Source organism: Marmota marmota, unplaced genomic scaffold, assembly GCF_001458135.2.
Source record: "Marmota marmota marmota unplaced genomic scaffold, marMar, whole genome shotgun sequence".
Classification (NCBI taxonomy): Eukaryota; Metazoa; Chordata; class Mammalia; order Rodentia; family Sciuridae; genus Marmota; species Marmota marmota.
The window spans coordinates 42610088-42622127 of NW_026000016.1; the positions used below are offsets into that span (position 1 = coordinate 42610088).

Here is a 12040-nt window from a genome sequence, read left to right on the forward strand (position 1 = left end):
CAGATAAGGTAGACAGGTGACCCAGTGTTTACCTTGGCTTTCTGCAGAGCAGTTGCTAAATTCATGAAAATATATCCTCAGAACATGTAGCCTTCCCTCTGCTGAGCCCTGCTGATTACTTTATAAAATACCTTCCATGTGGGTGTAGAGGAAAATTCTCCAGCATGGCATTAAGTTGCAAACCTGGCTGAGCCAAATGCATTAGATTATGAGATGTGAGAAGGAAAAATCTATTTAGCTAATAAAGTTTCTGCCTATAAGAGTTTCTCTGGCATCTATAACTAATTGAATAATGTCCCCTGACTTCTTCTACTGAGACATCTGAATAACAGCTCCCCTGATTTCAAAATATTGCTTATAATTTTTCTGCCAGCATCCAGAATAATAACTGTATTTGGTTCTTGATTATGATCAGTTTTACTCATTTATTTGGGGAACACACAAACACAAACACACACACACACACAATGTGTATGCACATACAATATTTTGTGAAAAATGTCTAGAGATATATAAAAATAGATCCCCAAATGTTAATTATTGGGTTATTGAATAGAGTTGATAATGTCGGTTTCAAAGAAAAAATAAATTGTACTTCTGGATCAAATGTGTGTTATCATAAAACTGATAAAATTTGATTTAAATATGATCCTCAATCTAAGAATTCTTTAATATTGTTAGCTTTTCATATCAAAATGTTATTCCTATCTCTTTTTTTGGGTACAGAATTAGTCTGGAGTGGAAATGTATCCAATTATAATTATGGTAATGAACACTGAGATTGAGTTCACATTGAAAGGAAATGAAGTTAGAAAGTAGTGCCAGGTGAAAACCTAGAACTAACCTTATCTTACTAATCCTGGCAGAATCATGTCATGGACCCCACAGAGTTGAGTGGGTGCTAGTGTTATGGGCATTGCATAGGTTTCCAAGGGGAAATTCAGAGTATCTCACTTGAGTAAATATCTGTATAAGAGCATATGCAAGTAATTCATCCATTTGAATAAATTGACGGGAAGTTGTTAACTCAGCCAAAATGGTGGAATCCATTGTGTGGTCAGCAAAACCTGAAAATCTTCCAATGTCATGTTTCAGGACATTCAGAGCATCACTGTCATTTAAGCTGCCAAATTTTTGTATGGGCATGGCAGTGGAAAGAGGTAGCAGAGAAAAAAATAGATGAAATATCTTGGGCAGGATGGGGAAAGACTTAATAGTTGATTATGAGGACCATTGGCTGTATTTTCTGGAAACTAAGGAGAAGGTGATTTCCAAAGACATTCTGGTTCTACTCTTAGTTCTTTTTGTCTGAAATTTTAATACATCTCAGCTATTCAGAACACTTAGCAATTAAACATATTTTGTTTTGTTACAACTTTGGAATAATGTTTTTGATTGTTATTTAATTTTTTTAATTGAATTTTTTAATCATTGGTGATGACTTCCAGTTGTAAACTGTTCTCATTGCTGTATTTTGCTTTAAAATCCTTATAATACCTTCCAAGTGCCTTCACAGTATAGGAGTTCAAAGTTGTAATAAAACAAGTATTTTTAAGGTTATGATTTGTGCCTTAAAATTTCAACTTGATTAAAATATACTGTGCATGTTTGGTGTATTGCTGAAAGTAGCATGTAGCACACATGTTCAAAATTAGGAAAGGAACACACAGGGTGCTTGATATTCATTAGGAAACCGATTTCATTTTTTAAAATTAAACTAAGATCCTATTCAAGTATATTAAAAGGTGCTAAAGAACAGGATTAATGTAATAGTCTTAAAGAATAGAAACATAAAAATAATTTGGGTCACTAAAAATTGAGTGTCTTTTACAGAATTAGCATTTTTTTTCTGTGTGAAACCTTTGGTAGAAATATAGCTTCTACTTTTTGTTCCATTTGGATAACTGGCATCTTAATATACATGGATTTGTGGCCAATTAAATGAGAATCTCATGTGTAGGCTAAAAACAATTAATGTAAAGTGACTGTGAATTTTAAAATTTATTGCTGACTCATTGTAGTTTCTCTATATACATTTTAAAAAATAAATGGAAGGAATTGATGGGTTAATATTAAAAACCTTGAATAAAGGATCACCAAATTCTAAGGCTTGGGGTGATATGTGAAAATAGAAACTCAGTTGAAAATGCTTTCCTTAGTGGTAATTAGGAGAATGTCTCTTTCACTTTCATTATTTTTATGCAGTATTTGATAAATAAAATAGAATATACATATCTCATATTTACATATGGCAAAAATGGAAAATTTTGAGTATGTTTTCTAGAGAGATGGGCAGATAGAAAGTGTGTTCCTGGGTGTGTTGAACCAGGCATATATCTGAAATTCTAGTCATAGCTGGCTTTTGCAGTTTCCTAAATATACCATTTGCTTTTGTGGCTTCAGATGTCCTATCATGACTATCTCTTAGTTGTAGATGTTTTCTCCACTTTGCAAGCTCTCATTTCTCCTTGAAGTACAGCCCAAATATAACCTTCTTTCTGAAATTTTTTCTTGACCCTACAGGGAGAATTAATATCTTCCTTGCGTATATTCCCACACAGAATTTTGCAAGTGCCTGATCAAATAGGATTTATCTTATATCCTACTTTTGGAGTTTGTCTGCATTTCCCATGGCACTGTAAGTTTCTCAAGGTCCAAATGATAATCCTCAGACTACTACTTTGATATATTGAAGTAGAGAAAAGCAGTATCTGATTAGGATTAATAGTGAACTCGGGGAACAATTATGTATTTTTAAGAGAGACACTTCTGTAAAGGAAGTTTAGAAAGGTTACAAACAATTCATGAAGAAAGAAATATGAGAAGACAATAAATATGTTTAAAAATCATTGATCTCCCACAATCAAAGCCAATCATTACAAATAAAAATACAAATTGGAAACATTAAAAAATTATAATAGCTTGTGTGGAACAGGTGTGGGGAAGGCCCTTCTGTACTCTACTGGGGCTACAATACATCTGGAGAGCATTTTGATGACAAATATTATAATCTTATAAATATAATATCTTTTGTCCCAGAAATTCTGTATCATAAGGAAATTATGAACATTGAGTTTTAGAACAAAATAATACTGGATACACCATCAAAGGTTAAAAAAAAAGTGAGATAAGTTACATAACAAGGGAAATAATATGCAAACATTAAAATGCTAACACAGAAGAATGTTTATTAACATAAAAATAGGGAATATTGAGAAAACAGTAAAACACAGCATTTACTGATGTAAGATATGGGCATTATGATCCCATTCATAATATCTCTCCACCTATCAAGAATAATACAGAAAAATTTATCGTATAGTAAAATGCAACAATTAATTTGGAACAGCAACTTCTACATTTTTCAAAGTATCTGCAATGAATATTTGTCACCGTCTGTCAATAGAAATATTTGATAAAACTAAAATAAAAATAAAAATCACTCAAGTTAATAATACAACAGGAAAGTGGACTTACAGGTCTTTGGGGCTGAGGAGATGACCACAGGGTAGGGCCCAACCAAGTGTCCAGCAGTTAGGAGAATTGGTTACATATAGAGAGATTGAGCAGGCAAGTAAATATATCAGGTTCTTCTAATGATCACTTTCAAATTTTGTATCTTTGGCAGAAATGAGGCAGAAATGATACTGGATTATTCTTATCACATCCTATCAGAGTTCTCAAAATGTCAGCTTGTCCCATGATAGTGATGTTGATTTTGATCACTTGATTCAAGTGATCCTTCTAGTCTTCTTCGTAATAAAGTTAAAGTCTTCTCCTTTCAATTAAAAATTTTGTTGAACTATCTTTTGACTTAAGTATCCCATTCCTAATCTTCCAATTTAATTAATTAATATTAGTGTACATTCATGGATTATTTTATTCAATAGATTATTAACTATTTGGATTGTTATCATATTTTCAAGTTCATATTAGCTTAGATTTTGCCAGTGGGAACCTCTTCAAGCTGATTTCTGTGTCTTTTTTTTTTTTAATTTTTTATTGTTGGTTGTTCAAAACATTACATAGTTCTTGATATATCATATTTCACACTTTGATTCAAGTGGGTTATGAGCTCCCATTTTTACCCCATATACAGATTGCAGAATCACATCAGTTACACATCCATTGATTTACATATTGCCATACTAGTGATTTCTGTGTCTTTATGTTATGTTTCCATCATATTTTGGCTACTTCCTTACTTGCTGGCAAAACTAAATGTCTCAGGCTCATCTGTCACTTTTGTTGTGCCAATGCTGGAATCTGCCGTTTCTGCAGGTAGCTATGAGAACCGCTGTGTTTAGAAACTGAGATCTGACAGCTGGCTGTGTTCATTGCAATGAGGACACTACACTGCTTTTCCCATTGCCATATCAATAGACAAAGCTACATCAGTAGACAAAGCCAGGGAATGTTAGGTATATACAAATATGCATTAATACATATATACACATTTTTACCAATAGTTCTGCCCACATATACTAAAATGAACATGAGTTCACACCAACATTCCCAATTTCAAATCAATACCAGTGTTTATTTTATTTGTTTACCTCTTCCATACTTGTAACTCCTTCTCTAACATTAGCATTATCATCATCATCAATATATTTACTCATCTCATCAAAAAACTATCTATAACTAATCTCTTATTGCTAGCCCTTAACCTTGCCTATATATCCCCCTCATCCTACTCAGATATAAAACATCTTGAATTAAGGCCTCTTCTGAATGTACCTTCACCCCCATGCCCATCAAGGACAACTTCCTCCTCTTGCTCAGCTCCTATAATCTCACTCTGGGCTACCAACGTTTCTGTACCCCTACCTCCCAACCTATGCCTAACTTTCTTGGCCCCTTGGTATTTAGATTACAGTGTATGGGAAAGAAAGGGGAAGGAAGAAAGGGAAGAAAAAAATAAGAGAAAAGAGAGAATAGGAGAGAAGAGGAAATGAAAGGAGAAAAGCAAGAAAGAAGCCTTGATATTCTTATTTTGAAATAGAAAATATTAATTTCAAGGATTTTTATCTAAGTAAAGCAAGATTCACATTTACATTGAAGAAAATAATTGCATAACTTTATAATTTGATATATTATTTATCATCATAATCTGTCCATTTATATATTGTCCATTTTTACAATATATTTATGAAAATATATGTTAAATAATTAGGCCCATGTCATTTAGACAGGTTTCATAAAATCAAAATCAATAAGCATTGTATGCATTTATTAAATGTTTATTAAATTATAATTTTAGAAAATTTTGTATATTAATTTTGAAACATTCTGTAAAATATTACTACTTTATGGAAATTTTATGTCAAGTTTTAAAAAATGTTGCTCATAGTATATTTAAAGTGATTTTTAGGTAATAAAAATTACTAAGGCATGTTAAAATGACTTGGATGCTTATCAAAGTGTATGACTGTGTAACTTAGGAAAGTTCATCTAATTATTTTATCTAATAAAATGTATTATTCACCTAATTACATACTTAGAATTATTTTAATATAACACATACACAATATTTAAAAAATTATTTTAGCTGCATAGTACCATGGGTATATTTTGTGAGCTAATCAATATTGAAAGCAATATTATTCAGACTGTAAGTTTTGATATAATATTGTGGCTCTCAGTAGCATTTAATTAACAAGAATAGAATAAATTGCATGAAGAAGGCATATGCGTTGTTTCATGAAATTTTGCTTTTAAATAAATGGATATGCATGCGCCTCTTTGAATCTATCTACTGAAACACAATATAAAATATTTCTTATCAAAATAATTTCCAAAATAATTCAAAGTCACTGACTCAAATCATAATAAACAAGTTTTATAAAACATCTTACATGAATGAAACTTCCCAACAGACAAATAAAAAAATACCAAATATGTAGAGAAATTTAATACATAAATGTATTGAGAGTTATAATTAAAGGTAGTCTGTTTTCTCAGTATTAATGAACTTTCACTGAGCATTGCCCAATAAGTATTTCTGGAAATGAATGCTCTTTACCTCCAGTTGCTCCTAGTGGGAACATTGTGCTTTTGCCCTTGGAGTAGTGCCCTGATGGTATTCCTTATTGCCAATGTTAGCTGCAGAATGAGCAAAACTGAATCTAGAAAAAATACAGTTATTTTTTGGTAATATTAAAAATGTTCTTGGTTTCATGGGTGCCCAAAACACTCCTCCATATTCCTAGTCCCTATTGAGTTGTCCTTACTCAGTTAAACAGAATCAGCACTCAGAAGACTTGGATTTGGTATGACTTTTGCAATTCCACTGGGTGAGACCACTCTGGGCGACATCCTCCACATGGCCTACAGTGTACAGAGGAGACATTCTTCAACACAGGTGCTGAGATTTTTGTTCCACAGCTACTCGGCCACCATGGGAAACTACCAAGAAAACAAAGGAAAGTCTAGCTTCAGACATTCATATAAGCTAGATCTCAAAGACTGTCATTAGTTCAACTATTATACGAGGACAAGGGCATTCCAGATAAAGACACAGAAATACGTGAAGGAGTTATGTGTTTAGAACATACAAGTATTTTCTGTGCCTAGAGTTTGGGTATGTGGTGGTGAGAGGCAGAGGCTGAGTTGGTAAGGTAGGGGTCTAAACAAAATCAAGTAAGTTCTTTTTAATTTCAGAAGTGCTTCCTTGGCAGTTGATATATACCTCTCTTATGGTATTTATCACATGATCTCATATTTGCCTGTTTATCGATATAATCACATTGTGAAGTCATTGTGATCCTGGTTATTTCTTCCTCATTCCTCTCTCCTTCAATATCTAGTTCCCTGCCTGGTATAGAGTAGGTTCTTAACAATATATTTGGGCAGATGGACAAGGAATAAGACTTTGCTATTAACGGGGTTGATTTTAGAAGCTCTCTTGAGTTCCTTCTTCAGAAATATGGCTTCATGGATCTGCTGTTATTAGGGTGTACATTGGGAGTTGTTTTTAATCTTCTCATAATGATATGTTTATTCCAGTCATCTAGACTTCCATGTGAAGTAATGCTTTAAGATTGGGTGTCTGTTAGACAGCTGGCCAGTTAAGGACAGGGTTCCCAGCCAAGGAGCAGCTCTTCCCCTGTGAGGATAACTTATTCCTCCAGGCAGAGGTGGAAACCAAGCTGACCTTGGCCTCATTAGTAGACTGCCCTAACCAACTGAGCTAACCAGCCAGACTACAAAGGAGGCAGGAAAGAAATCTAACAACATAGATGTTCACTTCACAAGGTACAAATACAGCCTGTATGCACATACACAAACTGGCTTGACTGTTTTGACTGTCAAGTTAGTCAAGAAAATATTTAAGCTAGTCAAAACGCAGTCAAGTTAGCCAAGATGCCTGTCTGATTTTTTTTTCTCTTGACTAGACTTTGAGTGCTGATTTGACTGGTTTGTGTTTGTAGAAACAGTCACATTTTTCTTGCCAAAAGAGGATGTTTTTTTTCCACTGAAACTTAATGAAATAACTGTTACATCATATAAATTCACTTCCTTAAGAATATGTGTCAGACTATCAAATCAGTTAAGGAAAATTCTCATCTTTTTTTCTCTTTGAAATTATGGATGGGCTGGTTTTGTTCCAAATTAAGTGAATTCATAGTGCCATCTAGTGTTCAAAATAGAATTATCAGAACAACTATGGAGAAATTTAGAATCAGGCATTGGCTGTGAAAAAACAGCACAGTCCATTCTATTTGAATGAGTCACTGGCTGGTTCTGGCTAGCGTTTTCTCTTTTTGTATTACTACTTGTAGTCAAGTGGGTATTGAAATTTTATTATGCTTACTGTTGTGAGAAATCATTGACTAACATATAGCTTGCAAAGAATGCCCAAACATAACCAGAACATGTCCCTTTTCTTTTAAAAGTAGTAAGGATGAAATGAATACACAAATAAAAACAAACAACACAGCCCAAGATAAATGATAAAACTTGCAACCCACCCAAACACGATGTTGTGAAATATAGAAATCTGAGGGCAGGTATTATTTTATGTCATATAATTCTGAATTACCTATTCTTTGAATGTGTTTGCAGCTAAGACACAAAGCAGAAAAATGTTCCCTGAAGAGAAAAAAACAGCTCACAGATATGGAAGGATTACTTTGTTCCCACTTCAAGTAAACAAAGAAGCATGTGTTTATCAAACAGCTCTGTCTTGAGTGTCCTCCATTCTTGTATAAAATTGTACTTACATTTTTCAGAAATTTTATAAAAATTTTATGAGGGAAATAAACACAGTCAACATACTCTGAATTTGGGATCATTTTTGATCAAGGCACAAAATATGACGTATTTATAATTTGGGGGAATAGAACAATAATAATATTTAAATTTTTCTGTTACATTAAAATGTTAAAAGAACCTATTTAGGTCATTTCATCTGCCAGCAACACTGTAGTATGATAAGCCCCATCTTACAGTGAATGGCAGAATTGGCATCCAAAATCTATCTCCTATCCTGCCCTTGTTCCTGTTCCTTAGTGCAGTTTTGAGAGCTCATATGTGAGACAGTAAGAAAAGGATCGGGTACTGGAAGTAAGTGAAAGGGGAGGAAGAATAAAGTGCACTGGACAGAGGGAGGGTTGCTTAAACCAGGCAAGCCAGGCCAACCTGAGAGCTTTATGCAGAGTTTATATGAGTCTTTATAACTCAAAAGGTCATACTTCTCTAAAGAATACAAGAATAATTATAACAATCGTTAACAATCTAACTTGAATGAAATATCCTTAAATGGAATATTAATCATCATCACATATTTTTTAAAAATCCCTAGAGAGTTGATAAACTTCAGTATGAAGACTCTTTAACATATTGAGTAGTTTCACCTGACTTACAGCTAATCTCTCAAAATCAAAAATTTTTTCCTTTTCCTCTCCATTCTGATTCATTTCAGAGCATTTGTTGTTGTTGTTGTTTTAATAGTTAGAGCTACAAAGTTGTATTTTTTAAATGCTTTGCAAAAATACTAAAATAATAAAAATTTTAAATGTGATAAAATTAAGTAGAGCTTTGTTTTATTCATTATAGACTGGCTATTGATGTACTCAATTTAAAGTCATTTTATTATTTTCGTGAATGTTTTAATAGTTGTTTCTATCGACACCCTGATTGCCCATCCTAAGAGAAAATATTTTCCCATTGTAGTATTTCGTTGCTGTGGATGAAAAAAAAAAACGCTTAAATGTTAACACATTTATGACTGAGTCTACCTGCATTATCAACTCATCACCACTTATTGGTAAGCAATCACCATGCCTGTTGGCTAAAAATGCTATGCCAGAAGTGGTAAGGCTCACGCTGACAGCCGGGACTGGGCTGCTACTAGCTACTTCAGTACTCCTTGCCCTTGGCAAAGAACTTAGCCTGAGAACAATAAAACATATTGTTGTAAAACAATAAAATGTGCCCAGTTTGCCAGTTTGCATATTTCTGTGCGGTTGCCCATAATAGGGGTAGCTATGGGCAGAGCTTGCAGCTTTGCCAGCCCTGTTGGCTTTGAACAAAAGTGTTTTGTTCCAGGCTATCCTACTGGGTGGGTTCCTGTGGGTATTTTGAGGAATACCAAGGAAAGAGATATTTGCTGTTTTGCTTTGTTTTGTTTTCTATTAACAACAAGTCTTGAATTAATTTACCGCACCCCGACCCCCTCTAAACAAAGGAAGAAAGCCTTTGGGAATCATTCTGAAAGAAGCGGCAGCCGGAAGGAGGAAAACATTTGCCACAGCAGTTAGAACATATTTGTTTGACTGGGTTTACTTTTTATCATCCAGTCTGCATTTGACTTAGCTGTTGTGTTTGGTGGCACAGAGCTATATCTGTCCACACCCAGGTGGCCCTCCATCCCAGAGTCTCGGTCCCCCAGCACAGCATAAGCATTTATAGTAAGTGCCCAGAATACCTTGGCTGAGCTGTCAGAAAAAGTGAGCGGGTGCCAAGTGAGTTGCGACCACAAAATATTAGAAGGAACTTGTGATTCAGAGTGGGCTAAAAAAACAATCATATTTGACTGCTTCTGGAAAAAAAAATCAAGTTATTTTAATTTGTATTTTTCTGCTTTGCTAAAAATATCAGACTTCTGTCTTGTCTAAACTTTCACAGGGCATTACCCAAAAAATCATCATTGGCACTGAGCATTTTAAACCATCAATGTATTTATGTCATTCTGACCTTTGTGGGTAGATTCTGGAAATCCATTCATCATTGCATCAGTTGGATTTAGCGTAGAGCCATGCAAGACGTATCTGCTTAATAGCTATTCGCAAAACAAATAAATTTGCAAAACATACCAGCAATATAAAAACTTTTTGAAATAAGTTAGGGCAGAGACAATGAAAGAGAATATTATGGACTAATAAAGAATCTTTTAGGAATGGCATAGCATGTGCAAATCATGTAATTTGTTCAGGCATCAGCATGAATACCCAAGCAAGTTTCATGCCTATGAATGTTGGGTCATCCATTCTTTCTTAATCATATTTTAGTTTTTCTATGAACAATCAAAAATGTCCAATTTGGGCTGGGATTGTGGCTTGGTGGTAGAGTCCTAGCCTAGCAAGTGTGAAGCACTAGGTTTGATCCTCAACACTGTATAAAAAATAAATAAAATAAAGGTATTGTGTCAATCTACCACTAAAAAGAAAAAAATTAGAGAGTCCAACTCTATTTTAAGAAAGATAGCTTTTTATTCTTTCCATCATCATAGAATGAAAATTTAATCTAAAAGTAAATAATAATTTTGAAAGAATGAAAATAAACATTGGTTCAGGTCTATATTCTAACTTAATTTTGTGTGTGTTTGTATTGCCTATAAATAAGTTGGTATGCAATGATTAAATAGCAAATTCTAAAGAATTAAAACACAGACTTATGTAATTACGCTTATTGTAGGTGTAAGAAATATTTGATGATAAACACCAGGAAAAATTTACAGGGTTTTATCACCCTCTTCTTCCCTCATTCCATTCCGTTTCTTTCTTTTTTTTCTTTCCCTTTCTCCTTCTTTCTTTCCTTTTCTTTCTTATTGCAGGATTTATGGAGGACACATTAATCCAGAAGTTGTTCTTGTCTTATCAAAATTCATAAAATTCACACCAGCATACAAAATCTTGCTTAAAATAATAGTATGTGAAGAGGTGATTCCCACTGCACTTGTGTAAGAATGTGCCTTCTCAGGTCCCCACATCTGCAAAGATTTATGTAGTAGAAAGTAGAAAAGCAAACAACAATAAAAATCAACCTAGGGAAATGCCATAGTTGAAGAGCACTGGTAATCACAGACTGAAGGATCGAGAGCTCCCTATAATTAACACATTCAGACAGACATAGGAAAATGCCCAGTTACGATGAAACAATGCAGAAGGTTGTCCAGTGTAAACCACATAAAAACAGTTCATGTGTGCACAGGCAGCAAAAGAAAAACTAGACAGGAGCAACACTAAAATATTTTTCTAAAATATGTCTGGCTAAAGGTTTCACCTCATTGAGGGAAGATTGTCATCCAAGAACAGGACTAGAGTGTAGTTATATCTGAACAGTTAATTAAAATATAACTAGTATTTGGTTGGCATATGTTATGGACTGAAAGTTTGTGTCTTCCCAAAGATCACACTTTGAAATGCTGACTCCCAGTGAGATGGTATTTGGAGGCAATGACTTTTGGGGGTAATTGAAGTAAGTCACAAGGGTGGTACCCACACAATAATATTAATTTTCTGAAGGACATTCTGGTAAGTGAAATAAGCTGGGCACAGAAAAGACTAATATGGTATGATCTCACTTACATGCAGAACTTCATAAAGTTGATCGTAGGGAAACTGAGGGTAGAAGAGTGGTTACCAGAGGCTGTAGGTTGGGGTGGAAAAGGAGAGACGTTGGGCAAAAGTGTACAACTTTTCAGTTTGCTTGGAGGCAAAAGTTTTAGTGACCTATGTAACTGCATAGTGACCACAGTTGATAATAATGTATTGCATGTCTCAAAATTGTTGGAAGAATATATTTTAAATGTTCT

At 34.0% G+C, this 12040-nt stretch overlaps 1 long non-coding RNA gene across 4 annotated transcripts in view; it reads right to left on the minus strand.

The window, feature by feature from the left end:
- Window positions 1-12040, minus strand: part of LOC125618520 — a 39332-nt gene that overhangs the window by 13170 nt on the left and 14122 nt on the right. For 2 of the 4 annotated variants that reach the window (XR_007349856.1, XR_007349854.1), the window contains exons 3-4: window positions 6026-6408; window positions 3241-3287 (exon numbers count right to left, since the gene is read on the minus strand). This is a non-coding gene — a long non-coding RNA (uncharacterized LOC125618520). The remainder of the gene's footprint in view (window positions 1-3240; window positions 3288-6025; window positions 6409-12040) is intronic. The other 2 variants (XR_007349855.1, XR_007349857.1) reach the window with 2 other exon arrangements.